At 48.3% G+C, this 18,676-nt stretch overlaps 2 protein-coding genes across 3 annotated transcripts in view; one reads left to right on the forward strand and one right to left on the reverse strand.

Moving 5' to 3' along the window:
* NEU2 (neuraminidase 2) overlaps positions 1-18,676 on the reverse strand; it is an 83,314-nt gene that overhangs the window by 10,966 nt on the left and 53,672 nt on the right. The window lies entirely within an intron of this gene.
* The window catches only part of NGEF (neuronal guanine nucleotide exchange factor), a 102,616-nt gene continuing 92,981 nt past the window's right edge, over positions 9,042-18,676 (forward strand). The window contains exon 1 of the mRNA XM_072719149.1: positions 9,042-9,256. The gene's annotated coding sequence lies outside the window, so the exon portion shown is untranslated. The remainder of the gene's footprint in view (positions 9,257-18,676) is intronic.

The raw sequence follows: 18,676 nt of genomic DNA on the forward strand, positions 1-18,676 counted from the left end.
AGGCAGGTATGGTCACACCTTGGCACCTCTCTGCTCAAGGGGTTGGAGGCGCAGATCTTTCTGGCTGCCTCACAGTAGAGTGTCGCCGGATGGTCACTTCTGGGTTCCCTTCCCTGCTCTGGTCTAGAGCCCTCTCACCGTTCTCAGAGAGACAGTCATGGTCTGACTTTGAATTTTTCTTTGAAAGCTCCACCTGAAGCCCAGTCCCTGTGAAAGGCCAAGTCAACCCAGCCTCCCATCTCTGACCCACACCCCATGGTGGGGAGAACTTGGAAGAGGTGATTCCCAGACCTCAACCTTAGATTTCAAGGTTGAAGTTGATACCTTTACTGAATTCTTCTTGTTTTCCAGCTAACTCACTAGGTCACAGAAGAGGTTTTCAAAAGTGAGTTAGGGGCCCCTGTGTGGCACAGTCGGTTGGGGGTCCTGCTCTTGGTTTTGGCTTGGGTTGGGGTCTCAGGGTGGTGAGACCGAGCCCCGTGTTGGTCTCCACACTTGGTGTAGAGTCTGCTTAAGACTCTCTCCCTCTCCCTCTGCCTCTGCCACTTCCCCCATGTGCTCTCTCTCTCTCAGATAAATAAATCTTTAAAAAAATAAAGTGGGTTAAGTGTGGTGCTAGTGCTTGGTTAAAGAAATTGTGACCCACCCATAAAATGCAATAGTAAGCACCAATTAATTAAAATCATGTTTCAAAGACTAGATGACATACAAGAAAATGCTGGGATGGTTTGAAGTATAAAAAACAGGATACATGATGCATGCAAGGTAGGATCCCACTTTTATAAATGTGTATATTATAAGCTCAAAAATATATACAAAAGGGCGCCTGGGTGGCTCAGTGGTTGAGCGTCTGCCTTTGGCTCAGGTTGTGATCCTGGGGTCCTGGGATCGAGTCCTCCCACATCAGGCTCCCTGTGGGGAGCCTGTTTCTCCCTCTGCCTGTGTTTCTGCCTCTGTCTCTGTGTCTCTCATGAATAAATAAATAAAATCTTTAAACTATACATGTATATATATATAAACAAAAATTCTATCAAAATACATATTGCTACACCCCCAAAACTTAGCACAGTGCATAGAACAAAATTAATTTAATTTTATTATTATTATTTTTTTAGAGAGACAGCATGCAAGCAGTGTAGGAGACGGGGGAGAGAGAGAATCCCCAGCAGACTCCATACTCAATGTGGAGCCCTGTGCAGGGCGTGATCTCACAACACTGAGATCATAAACTGAGCTAAATCCAAGACTTGGACAATTAATGACTGAGCCACCCAGGTGTCCCATGGAGAGAAAATATTTTTTTTAAGGTTTTATTTATTTATTTATGAGAGACACAGAGAGAGAGAGGCAGAGACACAGGCAAAAGGAGAAGCAGACTCCTTGCAAGGAGCCCGATGTGGGACTCGATTCTGATCCTAGGATCACGCCCTGAGCCGAAGGCAGATGCTCAACTGCTGAGCCACCCAGGTGTCCCTCTTCTTTTTTTTTAAAGATTTATTTATTTATCTAGAGAGAGGAGGAGGGGCAGAAGGAGAGAGAGTCCCAAGTAGACTCTGGGCTGAGCATAGAGCCCAAAGCTGGGCTGATCCCACCACTCCAAGATCATGATCCCAGCTGAAACCAAGAGTCAGAGGCTCAACCAACTGCGCCATCCAGATGCCCCAGAGAGAGAATCTTAAGCGGACTCTGTGCTGAGTGCAGAGCCGGATGTAGGCCTTGACCTCATGGCCCTGAGATCACTACCTGAGCTGAAACCAAGAGTCAGATGCTTAAACAATGGTGCCACCCAGATGCCCCACTTTTATTTTTTATTTATTTATTCATCTTTTTAAAAAAATTTAAAATTCAGTTAATTAACATACAATGTATTATCAGTTTCAGAGGTAGCGTTCCTAAGATTTTTCAGTCTTATATAATACTCAGTGCTCATTACATCATGTGCCCTCCTTAATGCCCATCACCTACTTACCCCAGCCCCCCACCCACATCCCTTCCAAAAACCCTCAGTTTGTTTCCTCTGATTAAGAGTTTCTTATGGTTTATCTCCCTTTCTGAGTTCATAGTTTTATTTTTTCTCCCTTCCCCTATGCTCCTGTTTTGTTTCATAAATTCCACATGAGTGAGATCATATGATAATTCTTTCTCTGATTGACTTATTTCACTTAGCATAATACCCTGTAGTTCCACCCACATCACTGCAAATGGCAAGATTTCTTTTTCCTGATGGCTGAGTAATATTCCATTATACATATATCCCACATCTTCTTATCTATTCATCCGTCGGTGGACACCAGATGCCCCAAGTTTAACTAATGTCATTACAAATGATATGTACCTACTTCTTTGTATTCTTCAGATGCATACAAATATTATTAGTTTAAAAAGGTATTATTTTTAAAATAATGATAAGTAATATCAGGAAAGGCTTTAAAATGTAGCTTATTTTTTAATTTTATGCTTTTTTTTTTAAGATTTTACTTATTTATTCATGAGAGACACACAGAGAGAGAGAGAGAGACAGAGGCAGAGACACAGGCAGAGGGAGAAGCAGGCTCCATGCAGGGAGCTTGACGTGGAACTCGATCCCGGGACTCCAGGATCAGGCCCTGGGCTGAAGGCAGGCACTAAACTGCTGAGCCACGGGGGCTGCCCCTAAAATGTAGCTTAAGGGTACCTATCAACTCTATCCTGGCCAGAGCACTGAGTGGGGAACTATGGTTTCAAAAGGACCTAAAGAGCTTTATAGAAATGGGCTTGATTCAGCATGCAAATTTAACTTCTATTTGACTCCAAGGGATCAGCTGGTTAACTGTTCAAAAGTACTCATCAAATACACCCATGCTACCTTGGGAAGGAGATGGAGAGAGATCATGGAGGAGGTCCTAGAGCTCCAAGTGCTGATTATTTCTCTGGGGGAAAAAGATAAGCAAATGAGCTACAGAGGCCAGAGAAGGTAGATATACTGCCCAAATGACCAAATTCAATGTTATGTCTAGCTAAGCTATTTTTTAAAGATTTTATTTACTTATTTTTAAGATTTTATTTATTTATTTGAGAGAGAAAGAGAGCATAGCAGAGGGAGTGGGAGAAACAGGCTCTCCACTGAGCAGGAAGCCTGATCCTCCATCCCTGGACCCAGGATCATGACTTGAGCCGAAGGCAGACACAACCAACTGAGCCACCCAGGGGCCCCTAAAGATTTTATTTTTAAGCTATCTACACCCAATGGGCCTCAAACTTACAACCCTGAGATCAAGAGTTGTGTGCTCTACCAACTGAGCCAGCCAGGCGCCCCGTAGCTAAGCTTTTCTTAATGCATGTTTTTTTTTTAAATTTCTACAATTTCTATTTAGTTCTTCTTTGAAACAACTTTTTAAAAAATTATTTTCCTCGGCCCTAAAAACAAATAAGCTATCAAGCCATGAGAAGACATGGAGCATATTACTAAGTGACAGGAACCAATCTGAAAAGGCTCCATACTGTATGATTCCAACTCTATGACATTCTGGAAAAGAACAATGGAGAAGAAGTAAAGAGGGAGAACAGCAAAAGGATCAGTTGTTCCCAGGGGTTATAGAGGTGGTGTGAGTGAGTAGGGGAAACACAAATGATTTTTAGTACAGTGAAAAAACTCTGTAATATACCATAATAGTTGTTGGATAATATGTCATTATATCTTCATCCAAACCCATACAGTGTACACCACCAGGAGTGAACCCCAATGTAAACTATGGACTTTGGGTGAAAACAATGTGTCGATGTAGATTCATTTATTGTAACTAGCGTAGCACTCTGATGAGGGATGTTGATAGTGGGGGAGGCTGTGCATGGGTTGGGGCGGGGGTAAATGAGAAAGCTCTGTACCTTCCTCTCAATTTTGCCATGAAACTAAAACTGCTCTAAAAAATCAAGTCTTGGGATGCCTGGGTGGCTCAGCGGTTGAGCGTCTGCTTTTGGCTCAGGTCACGATCCTAGAGTTGCAGGATCGAGTCCCTCGTTGGGTTCCCTGCATGGAGCCTGCTTCTCCCTCTGCCTGTGTCTCTGCCTCTCTGTCTCTGTGTCTCTCATGAATAAATAAATAAATAAAATCTTTAAAAACAAATAAATAAAGTCTCGATTTTAAAAATTAATTTCCTAATCTTGTCCGATACATTTTTCTACTTTACCTTCTTTAAGCACTTGAAACAGACTTAATTAATTAATTAATTAATTTAACGATTTTATTAATTCATTCATGAGAGACACACAGAGAGAGGCAGAGACACAGGCAGAGGGAGAAGCAGGCTCCTCGCAGGGAGCCCGACGTGGGACTCGATCCCGGTTCTCCAGGATCAGGCCCTGGGCTGAAGGTGGTGCTAAACCGCTGAGCCACCCGGGCTGCCCAACAGACTTATTTTTAAAATGTGTCTTTTTTATATTATTCTATTGTTTCTATCTCCTCATATATCAACTCTCCCAATTTTGTGAGATGCTTTTCCTCATATTGGACTTCCTCAAATGTTTTGATTTGTTATACTAATGCTTTAATCATTTATATTCATTTATATCCTTCAGATTGGTCTTCCTCAAATGTTTTATAGTTTCTCTCTGTGAGCTCATCTTCATTATGAATAATCTTGTGATGGTAGAGGTGCCTCAGATTGTGGACATTTCCCCATAATTGTTTCTACCTCAATCTTAAGGGTTCATGATTTCTCAACTTCTCAATTTCTACTTTAGAGTTTCTGTGCTTCATGAACAGCGAAAGCACGGACCCCATGTACAAACCCAGCTTGTTCTCTATTTTCTTGTTGGTGATTCTCTTTCTACTCATGGCCTGGACATTTGTTTCCCTCCTGAGCCATAATTCCTCTCCAAACTTCCTGCCATGTTCAGGTCCAAAGTTTTTATTCTTGGTCCCCCTTAGCTGTGAACTTAAAATAAGCATATCCTCTGGCCATTTGTATAGTCCCTAATAAACTAGCTCATCAGGGTAGATATAAAATTATTGCACCCCTGAGATTTACCTGTCTTGCTTTTGGGATCAAATACACATTTATATTACATACGTCAGATGATACATGTAATGCATATTTTTTTTCAGCATTTCTGTGTGTTCAGGAAATTTCACATGACTTTGGGCAAGCAACTGAACCTCTGTATACCTGGCTCTCTCATCATAAGACCATAATGATGATTAAACAAGCTAATTCATGTAAAGTGCTTAGAACAGAGCCTGGCTCAGAAGTGGCCAATAGATACTACGGTAATTATTCATGCTTCTGTTCAGTTCTTTTTCTTAAGCAGGTCTTTATATATTTTAAATGTATTTTTGGGGTGCCTGGGGGGCTCACTTGGCTAAGCGTCTGACTCTTGACCTCAACTCAGGTCTTGATCTCAGGGTTTTGAGTTCAAGCCCCACACTGGGCTCCATGCAGGGCATGGAGCCTACTTAAAAAAAAAATGTATTTAAAAAAATAAAAAAATAAAAAATAAAAAATGTATTTAAAAATGTATTTTTAAAATAACCCCTATAAGTTTTTTTATTTAAAACACTGAAATTCCTTTGCTCTCCCCACTCCCGACAGCAACTCAACACAGGAAGTTATTAGATAATCCTAAAAGAAATTCTTTTTTTTTTTTTTTTAATTTTTTTTTTTAATTATTATTTATTCATGATAGTCACAGAGAGAGAGAGAGGCAGAGACACAGGCAGAGGGAGAAGCAGGCTCCATGCACCGGGAGCCCGATGTGGGATTCGATCCCGGGTCTCCAGGATCACGCCCTGGGCCAAAGGCAGGCACCGAACCGCTGCGCCACCCAGGGATCCCAAGAAATTCTCTTGTAAAGAATTAAACTTACTACACTTCAATATTCAATTCCTGCCAATGCACATTTATTATAGACACTTTAAAATGCTTGTTTTGTAATTATTAAGTCCATTAATGATCTGTCAAAAATTATCACCCAGAAAACATCACTAAAGCTTCTGGTCAAGGACATCCCAGGTCTTACAAGGGATTTCTCTGTGTCTTAATCCATTTGGGCTCCTATAACAAAATAGCATAGACTAGAGAGTTTGTAACAACAGAAATCTATTTCTTACAGTTCTGGAGGCTGGGAAGTTCAAGATCAAGGGGCTGGCAGATTCACTGTCTGGTGGGAGCCCTCTCCCTGGTTCATAGACGGCCATAGTGGAAGGGCAAGGGAGCTCTCTGGGGTCTCTTTCATAAGGAGATGGGGCCCTCTGCCTCCTCGTAAGGAGATGGGCCCCTCTGTGGGGCCCTCAGAAGCAGAACCCTCATGACCTAATCACCTCCCCCAGACCCCACTGCCTAATACCATCACTTTGGAGGCTGGTTCTCAACATATGAATTTTGAGAGACATGAACATTCAGTCCACCATCGTCAGGATCATTCCAGACTATTCTTACAGCAGAGCAGGAAAATACAGGTGTGTGTGTGTGTGTGTGTGTGTGTGTGCATGTGCGTGTGTGTATGTGCATGAGAGAGATGGAGAGGTTATGCACAGAGAGAACATTTCTAGGCCGATACTCATGAAACTATTCGCAGAGGTTATGTAAAATGTTTTTGAGCAAGAAAGTGACAAGATCAGGACTGTTAGCAGACTCACATGGCACACTGAGTGGGATGGAGTGGGAAGGACTGCAAGCAGTTGAGCCAGAAGACCTGTTTAGAGGACGTTGCACTAGTCAGGGTAAGAGCTGCTGAAGGGCTATTCCGATGCAGTGAGTATCTGCAGTGAGCGGTGGAGGAGAAAAAAAGAGAAATTAGATTCACCTTCGAGATGCTCCCAGTGGCACCCCCAGGGCCTACCATGGTATCTACACTTATAGATGCTCACCAAAGATATGAATTAGCCTCCCACATGAACTATTTGATCATTCATCTCCCAAGACATCCACTGGGCACCTCAAGATTTAAATCCCACAGACCCCATCACCTCTCTTCAGAGCTCCCTCGCTCAGCCCTGGGCTCTGGGGAGCAGGGTCAGGAGATGGGATCCATCAGCATGTAAGGCTGGGGCTCACATTTTTCCCTTGTTTTCCTCTGGCCATGCCCACCCAGGAGTGTGGAGCCTGTTCCCACTCAGCCCCTGCTCTCACTCTACCAGGCACCCCACCAACAGTCTGCTTTACTGCAGGCACAGCTCTGTGTGGGGCACTGGCATATGTGGCAGGAGGGGTGTCTCCAAAAAAGCTTTGGGCCCACTTCCCTTGGGAGCTAAGGGAAGACAAGAAAATCGCTAATGACAAAGGGGGAAAGCGTGCCAAGACAATCAGTTATAACCCTATGCAATGCACTCCTGCACACACTCGCATGCGTGCCCAGCTATCACAATGCTTTGCACCTAGAAGTTGCTTAAAATACAAGTTTTAAACTAGTGTAGCAATGAAAGGAGAGTGAGCAGCAGGAAGAGGAGCTGCAGGACTGTAGCATATGAGGACCTGTTGAAGGGAAGATGCTCCTGAAGAACGGCTCATTCGGCAGACCCTCCCTGCAACGCCTGTGTATATGGAAGCTCGAGGGGGAGGCTTTGGTGGTGGCAGACAATGAGGACAAATGGGAATAACTATTTATTCTGGTACCTTTTGAGCCTAATGTAGGGTTTGGTTTATAGTGTCCTGCTCAAATGTTTGTGGAATAAGTGAAGGGATATTTTGATGGATGGATGATGGATGGGTGAGAGACTACTTCTACCTGGCTTTCAGAGGTAAAACTGAAATCAATGTTTTGTGGCCATCATGTGGCTGTGGAAAATAGCTTTTCAAAGATGGCCCTGAGCAACCCCCAGCGCCTAGGGTTCCTGTGTAACCATCTACCTTTGAGTCTAGGTCATACCTGATGATGTTCTCCTAGCAAGTGGAAGGCAGCAAAAGTGATGGGCTGTTACCTCTGGGAGTAGACTACAAAAGATGGTGACTTCCATCTTCTTGGTGATAAGGTGTCACAGTACTGAGGCCCATGTGATGGCCTCAGTCCAACAGTCCACGGGGAACTGCATGTTGCCAACAGCCTCGTCAACGTGGAAGGAGACCCTGGATTACAGCCTGTGTGAGTGCACCCTGAGTAGAATGTCCATCTAGTCTGTGCCCAGATTCCTGAACCACAGAAGCTGTAAGATGACAAATGTGTGCTGTTTCAAGCCACCACATCTGGGGTTAATTTGTCACCAGCAAGAAATAGCTAATACAATGGCCGATTGGAGTCTATAAAAAATGAACATTTTGGCAAAAAATAGTAGTGGTTAAGAATGCAAGTTCTAAGACACCCAGGTGGCTCAGTGGTTGAGTATCTGCCTTTGGGTCAGGTTGGGATCCCCGGGTCCTGGAATCAAGTCCCACACTGGGCTCCCCATAGGGAGCCTGCTTCTCCCTCTGCCTGTGTCTCTGCCTCTCTCTCTCTCTGTGTCTCATGGATAAATAAATAAATATTTTTTAAAAGAACCCAAGATCTAGTACCAATTGGCCTAGTTTGAATCCTGGATCCCCAACTTACTAGCTGTGTGACCTTGAGCAAGATCATTGACTTCCCTGAGCCTCTTTCCTTCATTCTTAAAATGGGTATAATTCTCTGCTCATAGAGATTACACAAGGATTACAAGAAGTACTTAGCCCAGTACCTGTCACCAAATAGAAAGTAGTTGTTAGCAATAATAATAATAATAGTAATGGAACAAGTTCCCTCACAAAGCAGTGAGTGTCCCACACCTGGAAGTGACCAAGCTGAGGCATGATGACAATGTACAAGAAGGGAATGAAACCCTAGAGGACCCCAAGCCCATTCCCAAGCCTCAGATTTGAGTGCTCTGTGGCTGCCAGCCAATGCTGAGGGGTGAGGGATCAGGTGTGCCAAGGTACCAGTGGGATTACCTTGCACCAGGGTTTGGTAATAGGTGTTCCCGGCCTTGACCAGGAGTGCTCCTGCACTCCTATATGGCCTCTGGGTCAGGTGTGCAGCCTCCACCCTAGCTGGGCCCATGGTGCCCAGGAAGGTAAACACTCAGGCAGGAAGTGATTGTCATGGGCATGGGGCCAGCTCTGGGCCGAGACGGGTCTGAAGGTCAGGAGTGCTTCCCAGGGAGCCCTTTCTAGGAGAGGACAAAGCATTTGGTTGCAGGCTCTCTGGGACGGGGTGGAAGGTGCACAGATCTTGCTGAGGACACGGCGGCCTGCTCAGGGGGACCCCGGACAGGAGGATAAGAGAAGAAAAGTCATCCTCGGAGCCTCAACCCCCAGGAGCACCTCACTGGCAGGTGAGCAAATGGTTTTGGAATTCTCAAAGAAACAAGATGAACTAAGAGATAGAATGGGGGTTGTGACCGGATTGGAAAGACCCCAGGCAAGTGTGTGAAGGGGAAGGAGACCACCACCCATCCACTCATTGAGAAAGAGCCCCAAGAGAGAATTTCACTGTGGAGACCAAGTCTAGTCCTGGCTTCAGCACTCCCTGCCGGGACTCAGTTTCCCCATGTGTGAGGTGGGGTAGGGATCCCCTCCAGGCTCCTCTCCTGTCACAGCTATGGGGACAAGTGAGATAACACACAGGACTGGCTAGTCATTGGCAGGGTCCCACAGCAAACTGAACGTGTGAGGCCCTTTGTTCGAAACTGGTTAAGAATTCCAAGAATGAAGAATGGCAACAGCCGAGCCTTAAAGCAGGTGAGGGGCCCTTCTAAGCGCGGGGTCCTGTGTGGCCGCATGGGTCACCTGCCCAGGCTCCAGCCCTAATAATAACCGTGGGTGTAAACTGTGAGGTGTCCCACAGGCCGTGATTGCTACGTGCCACGGCTCAAACCTGAGTCAGGAAGCACACCTGGGGAGCAGATGTCCCAGCCCTGGAGTGACAGCCCAGACGCAGAGCTGCCCCCTCCCAGGGCCCCTGCGGCTCAAGTCCCATCTCCAAAGGATGGAAGGCCGCGCCCCTCTGAACCCCGCAGACTCGCGCACCTGCCTGCCATCAAGCCAAGGCACCGGGTGACTCACACATTGGGGGACGCCCGGCTCTTGGATGTGGTGGGGGGCTCCTCTTTGGGACCTTGATTTGAAATCTGGGATGTTTGCAGAGCAGAACCGGGACTGGCGGCTCCCGGGTTTGTGATCATTCAGCCGATTACCCACCGTTTCTGCCTTTTGGAAAAACACTCAGGCGGTACGACCGTTGGTGGGAATGTCCCAAGCCCCTGTCACCCCTCCGGCCTCCCCTCCCCTCTCCGTGTCCCACTCCGGCTTCCCTTCCCTTTTCACTCCTGCCCCTTCCCCGGCGCCCCTGGCATCGCTTAGCCTGCTGGCGGCAGGACCGGCGAGTCCGGGGGTGTCCTGGGCTTTCTGGGAAATCGGGCAGGGGACCATCTCCGCCACCCCACTCTCAACCCCACGGCCTCCTGGAGCCCAAAGCGTCGTGTCTTGCTAACCCCTCCCTTCGAGAGCGCCCCCCCCCCCCAAGAGAGGCAGGGTGACCCCAAGGCAGGGCGAGTCACAGGCCACAGCTTTGCCCGGTGCCCGGAGGGGCAGGAGCTGCACCTGGCCTGCAGGGGGGCCCCCCTGGCACCCAGCGGGCTTCCAGCAGCGCACGAAGCAGCCCGGAGGCCAGAGGAGGCCGCGTGACAGCCTTGCCCTGCTGGCCCCCAGCCCAGGCCAGACCCCCCTGCTGGCCCCCAGCCCAGGCCAGACCTGTGGCCTCCCAGGTGGGGAGCGTCCCCCTGACGCTCCGAGGATGCCCCTGGTGCCACCAGGGAAGAGCACAGTTCCCTCCTGTGTCCCTTCATCAAACAACTGCCGAGCAGCTGGGGCAGGAGGGGCTGTGCAGAGGGGCTGGGGGAGGAGAACCGAAACCCCAGGCCAGAGAGGGGTCCTCTGTCCATGAACGGGGCACCGAATACACCCTCCTCACTCCGTGGTACGGCCTGGCCGTGGGGCTGGGGGCTGCCCAGGGGGTCGCATCCGTGAGCCCGCGGCCTTCCTCCCAGAACTGCCCCTGGCCTCTCAGGGAGCTGCTGGGGCAGCGCAGCCTGGGCCTCCGGAGAGGTTATTTTTTTCATCACCTTGGATTCACCTTTCCCGACTTTTGGGGCGGTCAGACCCACTTGTGGAGCTGCGGTCTTCTGGACGTAGAGGAAACGCCCAAAGGAAGACTGGCAGCCTGTACCCCTCTTCCTGGTTGACGTGTCCCTGGGAGACCACACTGGGTCAGGGTAAAAGACTGAGCACTAGAGAGAGGGCGTTTGCCTGGAACGTTCCTTAGTGGGTTTCTTTGGGAGAAGAGCTCAGGTGGCTAATGAAGAACTTGGCGTCTGGGACGTGAGTCAGGCCGTCTCTCAATCTTTCTACCTCCTCTGGCCTTACCTTTGGGATGGGGAAAAAACCACGTGTTTGAATGAAGAGGGGGTGATCATTGAAGGGATATCAAGGACCCCTACATGGAGACAGTGGCCTTTGAGTTGAGCATCATTATACAATCTCACATCACTTCTTAATTATTTCTAGAAAGAGAAGAATTGATGGGTATGGTTTTATGTATTATAAAGCGAGGCTCTCTAACTTGAAAATAAGGTGATTTTTTTTCATGCTTGCCCTGTTTGATCCAAGTCCTTCAGAGAGCAGAGAGCACATTCTCAGGTGGGGTGGGAGCCCTGCAGGGCACGAGGATGGAAGAGGCAGAGGTGTGGACCAGGTGAAGCATGAGGCCTAGTAAAGGATGCTGATGGGATGGGTTTGCTGGAGCAGAAGGAAGGTAGAGGGAGGTGGTCCGCAATCACGATGCCTGGACCCCAGAGCCTCCGGAGATCACAGTGGCGGTCTGTACGGCAACATGCCCTCGGGGAACTCACCCCGCACTCCTGTCTCCAGCACTAGCTGGCTTTGCCTCAGTCACTTTCACCTATGGCTGGAGGTTCCTGCACCAGCACCAGTGTCCCCCACGGCTAGAAGCTCTGCCCATCTACTATCCAGATCCTTGGCGAGTTTAAAAGTGGGGCGCTGATTCATGGTTATTTAATGAGTTATGTTTCCTCCTGGGACAAATCCTCCAGAACAGGCACTTGGATGATGCCTTCAAAGGCTCACAGAAGCTTGGGAGCCTCTGGGCCAGGGACCAACCAGGATAAGGGAGGAAGGCAAGCTGACCTGAGGACTTTGACCCCCAGGTCCTGTCTGGAAGTGACAAGGGTTTTTCCTTGGGGTTGACTCAGGAAGCATTGCTCAATTCCAAGTTCACAAGATCTGTTTGCATCAGTGTTTCAGTCCATCATGGCAGTGAGCTCCTGACACACTGACTCCTCAGTACCTGGTCCAGCCAGTCGGTCAGTGTTTGCTGCACACCTGCCCGGGGCCGGCAGTGGTAAGGTATGATAAGATGGACAACCCCGGCCCCTATACCAAGGCCCCTAAGCTCCCCCCACCCCCTATACCACTGTCCAAATAGGTAGGTTAGGAAAACTCAATTCCTCACTTACAGCTGATTTACTTGGCATAACAAATTCCCATTAAATCCCACTAATGGGACAAAACACTTCCAAGTGTTTTAAGTTTACAAAACCCTGACATGACGAGCTTTATTTTTCATGGTGCTCTATAGACCTAAATCCACTCATGAAAGTGAGTATATCTATAAAGATTTTTTTTTCCCTCTCATATGAGTGATAAAAACATTTCTTGGTGGATTCTTGAATGCTGGAGGAAAGCCTTCTTTTCTCTAGATTCCTTTTTAGGAAGTTAGCTTTGAACTTTAAAACGATTGTACGGGGTTTTTGTTTGTTTCCGGAGTAAAAAGGCATCTGGCACACGGGCAATTTTTCCTAGTGCCTGAGATATCAGAGCTGCTCTCCGGAACGTGCTTTCTATGGTTTTCTGGCCTCTTTGGAACTCATTCAGAGTCAAGATCAAAGTCACTCACAGTCAGCAAACTTGGGTTCCAAGTGAAGGGTGAGACTTGGAGAGATTCTAGCTCAGGGTCATGATGAAGCCATCATGATGCTCAATCTAAGATAAACAGACTCACCTAGGCTTTGTTTGCAAAAATATTACTATGGCTGATTTGTGTGTTCATTGGCAAAATATCACAGAAATTGTCAAAATAAAGGAGCATGGGTGGATGTGCATGCATCTTTTAACCGTGTGACAGAGGCCAAGGTGGTGATCCCGTAACTGCTTGGCCCCAGGCGGAGTCACTGTCTACTAATCTCTCTCCCCACATCGTCTATAATCTTATGAGGCTGTTTTTTTTTTTTTTCAGGAAAGGCTGTTTGCTTTAAGTCAGAATGTCCTAAATTAAAGATGGTGAGGACTAGTTTAGAAATCATGCTCTCTGCCAGAGCCAGGCTGCCTCTACCACACGCTGGCTGTGTGATGTGAGCTGAGTCCTAACCTCTCTAACCTCTACATCCTCCACTGTACGAATGGGGAAAATTGTACAAGCATGTAACAATCATTAGGATTGCCCTGGGTGTTCCATGAGATGATGAATATAAAGGGCTTGGCTTTCACTGTTATTATCCCAATAGGCCTAGAGGGAAAAAAAAAATAGATCCTCTTTTCCAGTATAAAAGTTGACTTTAAGCAATATAGAATTTATCAGTTCTCATAGAAAATATCAGTTCACTAAGCATCAAAGTGTACATAGAACCCTCAAATGTGAAGAGAACTGGTGTCTGTTGACCAGCTCACCCAGCCAGTGCTCTGGGCCCGGCCAGCTTTGGGAAACGCCGTCCCTTCATGGGGCCATTCAGGGCTGCCTGTCGTCAGCTGGGGAGGCTGCACACTGCCCAGGGTATCTGCACACTGGACCCAACCATTATTTCCCTCCAGCAAATATTTCTTGATAAGTGGAGGCATTTTTTCTGGCAAAACCATGCTGCTCCAGTTTTGAAAAATGAGTCTGATGCGTGAAAAGAATTTGAGGAGACTTAGGGCTCCATCTGTAAGGAGAGTGTGTTAGCTTCTTGTTGCTGCTGTGACAAATGAGCATGCGCTTAGTGACTTCAAACAGCACAGACGCATCATCTTCCAGTTCTGGAAGACAGGAGCCCAGAAGGGGTCTCACTGGGCTAAAACCAAAGTGTCAGCCGGGCCACTTTTCTTCTGGAATCTCCAGGGGATAACGTATTCTTGTCTTTTCCTGCTTCCAGAGGCCACCTACATTCCTTGCCTCGTGGTCTCCTCTTACCTCTTCAAAGCCAACAATGGTAACACCTGCAAATCTCTCTGACCCTCCTGCCTCCTCTCCTAAGGACCCTAATGATTACGTTGAGGGGTGGGGGCACACCGCAGTGGCAGAGTTGGAGAAGCAGACCCTGGCCTGACCCTGTGATTTGAACATCTGTGGTGTGTGCTAGGTTCTGCAGGATCAGAGAACCCCACCAGGTGGGGCTTGGAGTGGGGTCTGGCCAGCTGCAGCCCGAGGAGACCTCAACTTGGCATGTAGTCAGGTGCTGTGACCATCAGACCTGCTGGTCCATCACCCCAGGGGCATGGGGCATGTGGGTGCTCAGTATTTGCTGGATAGAGGGAGGGGTCAATGGATGAACAGAAGTCTTTGTGGACTCCACTGTGGACCAAGTGGGCCCAGCCCTCCAGGGAGGAGGACTGGGGGACAGAGCTCCGAGGAGCAGGAGGGTGGCACCAGGTAGGGCACTGGCACCAACCCGAGGGTTGGTCTAAGCTAGAGCCCACGGCCAGAGCCCTGTCAGGGGGAATGAAAGGAGAAGCCAAGATGGGCAGAGAGAACAGACTCAGGAAGGGTCAGAAATGCAGAGATCCAGGCTCTGGGGAGCCAGCACCCAGGGTTGCTGTGATCTGGGGGTTGGACAGCCCCCAGCTGGGTTCTCCAGGGTCTCATTGGCATGGGGAGGTCCTGAATACCCACCAGCCATTTCGTACATACTGGATGCGCCTTGCCGATGGCCAAACAAGGTTTGGGTTACTTATGATTCAAGCACATGGAATCCTGAATGCAGCCATAAATGGCAGAGAAGCAGGGTGGCAGGAGCTTCAGAGAGCAGTGGCCTTCACCCTCTTAGGGCCTGATGGGAGGTGTGGACGGCCCCACCCCCCTGCAAATGTGCAAACACACACTCCCGCACACGGTTTCAGGAGACGTTCAGCCTCGCCGACGTTCAGTCTGAGAAGGCTGAGCTGGAGCAGGATTTGTCAGACCCTGGGGGTGTTGGTCACAGCACGGCACCGTCCCTACCCCAAGCTGCCCAGGCCTGCCCGTTGGGTGGGAGAGCCCAAGATCTGCACTTCCTAAAAGCCCCCAGATTTTGCTGCTGCTCAAAGTGAGCCACGTTCTGGAAACCCCTGGCATACAGGGAGGGAAGAAAGCCTTAGCTGAAGACATGAATTCCACGGTGTCCAGTTCATCCAGGTAATTCCAACTCGGCGTTTCTGGAATGCCGATCATTTACATCGCACATTTATGATTTTTTAACATTTCCATGTGCCACTTGTGCTATTAACATTTTCTACAGATTGACTTTAAGTTCTCGATTTATTTTCATCCTAAGCATTAATACCTATGAAATCGCAGGTCTGATGTGCTAATTGGAATTTTTCTAAAATACATAAACTATGTAACTATTAATTTTTTTGATGGTTGATGTACTTCCAAAGATCAGTTCACAGCCACTGGTCTGCATCCCATGCAGCTGGAAGGAGAACAAGGGACTATGTAGATTCATTCCAATCCTCTGAATATTTTAGGTGAGAGACAGTTTGAAAGACACCGACACCTCTAAACTTACCTGCCACTATTTGTTTTTTTTTTTCTTTTTACAAAAACATCTCTCTCTTGGGGTGTCTGGGTGGCTCAGTCAATTAAGTGTCTGACTCTTGATTTTGGCTCAGGTCATGATCTCAGGGTTGTGAGATCCAGTCCTGTATTGGGCTCTGTGCTCCGCATGGAGTCTGCTTGAGATTCTCTCTCTCCCTTTCCCTCTGCTCCCCGCTACCCCCCCTCCACTTACACATGTGCATGCTCTCTCTCTCAAATAAATAGTCTTTTTTAAAAAAATAAAAAATATCTCCCTCTTGAATAACCCAATCACCCAAAGCAACACAGAAATCCGAGTCTTTCTGCCTCTGTTAGCTCACAGCTCTATCACCTTGAACATCCCTCCAGCCCTCTGTTCTCCTTGGCTGTTCTAGTCCTCTCCCTGCCCAGGCAGACTCTATGGGTCTTGATCTTAACAGCGCATGCCTCAGTAAGCCTCAGTTTACCTAGCCTCCTTGGTAAACCCTCCTCAGGGCCTGAGTCACCTCCGTCCCATCTGCAGGCCTATGGGGAGATCACAGGATCTCACCTGGAGGCATGCAGAAGCACTTGGAATGCTTTCAGCACTGCACAGATGAGAGAAGTTTCTAGAAGGAAAAGAGGAGTCAGAGGAGTCAGGTTTGGGATGATGAACAATGTCAGGGAATTCCCTCTGTGGGGGCCCCAGAGCCTAGGAGACTGCAGACACACCTGTGCTCAACATGGGGGGACAGAAGTCACCAAAACCACAAGAACTCAACTGACCAGGTCAACCTCATGTCCTAAACCAGAGATAGGGGAGTCCAGCGTTGGACCACTGGGAAGTGATACACAGGAGTCCCATCAAGCTGGGATAAGAAAGAGGTTTTAAGAAATTTTATTGGAAAAATACAAGGAACTGAAGGCCAAAATTAACACTTGGCCTGCAGAAGACAGAACCAGAAATTTTCCATGGGAGATGGGAAAGCTACACATCTCTCTCTCTTCCTCCTTCCCTCCGTCCCTCTCCACACTGGCTGCACAGCTACACCTATATATGGCTTGCTCTCGTCAATTAAAAATGCTTCTCCTACCCCCATAGCCATCCAGTCTGGATCCCCCTGCTAACTCGTCTGGGCCTCATCTCCATCATCTCTGGGAGAATGAATCCAATTGGCTCAGCCCAGCCTCTGGCTTGATTCCTCCTGGGTCAAAGGTCCACTCTCATCTGGCCAGCTGGGGCCAGGAGGTTGTGGCCGGGGGCACTCAGGGTCCTCCCCTTCCAGGGCTGAGGATGGAGCAAACCCCTAGGAAGGCATTCCAGAACAGGAGGGGAGCATGGCTACCTTCTGGTAATGGTTCACCAGAACCATTTTGAGAAACTGGGTTGGGATTAAGATATTCCCAACCAGCGAAGCAAGGAACCCTTCCATTCCTTTGCCAGTTGTTATGAACTGCACATTCCCGTTCCCCCCCAACTCCTTATGTTATAGCTCACGCCCGCAGTGTAATGGCATTTGGAGATGGGGCCTCCATGAGGTGATTAAGGGCAGATGAGGTCAAGGGTTTGCATCCTTATGATAGGATTAGTGACCCTATAAGAAGAGGAAGACCTCTCTGTCCCTGTCCCTTTCCCCCTCCTGCTCTCTCTCCTGCGCACACACCAGGAAAGGCCATGTGAGGACACACATAGAAGGTGGCTGTCTGCAGGCCAGGAAGAGGGCCCTCACCAGAAACCCGCCATACTGCTCCCTGATCTCACACTTCCAGCCTCCAGAACTGTGGGAAAATACATTTCTGCTGTTGAAGCCACCCGGTCTGTGGTATTTTGTTGAGGCAGCCGGAGCTGACTAAGCCACCAATACTGGTCTTGTCATTTTTAGCAGGCCTTTTTATAAATCTTCTAGAATGTGGGTTGATAGATGAGTTCACAGCAACTCGACATGCAAATGGCCCCACCACTAGAACTCCACAAAGACTCAGTGTTGAGTGTGCAACTTCCTGCATATAAATATCCCTGTTGGGCTATGGAAATGACATGCCTGTTTTTATGTAGTGTCTGTTTTGCGCTGTGACTGGGAGCCTGGCTGCCCTGGCCGGCCTCCCTCTGGCTGCGTCCAGCAGACCTTGGCCCACAGGCAGGCGGGAGCTCGCCAAGGGCGGTGGCCGGCTGAGGCCGCTCACCCAGAAGGAGTGGTCCTTGCCCCCAGCTCACTCCCTCCTATTGCTCACAGCCTGCCTGGTGACTGGGTTTGGAATACCTGAAAAAGAGTCAGCTTCCATTAATTAGGTAAAAAGTCTCTTAATAATGGGAAAACACTGTCGGAGCTGGCTCGGGCTCCACTTTGAGAAAGTCGGTTGAGCCCTCTCCTCCCTGACTCAGGCTGAGATTGAGGACTGCCACCAACGTGCTCAGAGGGGACAAGGCTCTCAGGAACTGCCCCCAGCCGGTCCCCAAGAACGAGGCATAGATTTTCACTCACTGGGACAGAGCCAAGGCTCTGAAGACCCTTGATTCCTTTTATTTCAAACCTTATACCTGCCTTTTATATTGACCATTATAAACATTTTATAATCTTGGATTTTTTTTTATATTAAAACATAAAAGCAAGGGCACCTGGGTGGCTCAGTCAGTTAAGTGTCTGACTCTTGATTTCGGCCCAGGTCATGGTCTCCGGGTTGTGGGATCGAGCCCAGAGTCAGGCTCCGTGCTCAGCTAGGATTCTGCTTGTCCTTCTGCTCCTCCCTCGATCGTGTGTTTTCTCTCTCTCTCTCTCAAATAAATAAACTTTTATATATATATACATATTAAAAATAGGGGCACCTGGGTGGCTTAGTTGGCTAGGCATCTGCCTTTGGCTCTGGTCATGATCCTAGGGTCTTGGGATGGAGCCCCTAGGGCTGGCTCCCTGCTCAGTGGGGAGTCTGCTTCTCTCTCTGCCCCTTCCCT

This window comes from Vulpes vulpes, chromosome 9 (genome assembly GCF_048418805.1).
Source record: "Vulpes vulpes isolate BD-2025 chromosome 9, VulVul3, whole genome shotgun sequence".
In the NCBI taxonomy this organism is placed as follows: Eukaryota; Metazoa; Chordata; class Mammalia; order Carnivora; family Canidae; genus Vulpes; species Vulpes vulpes.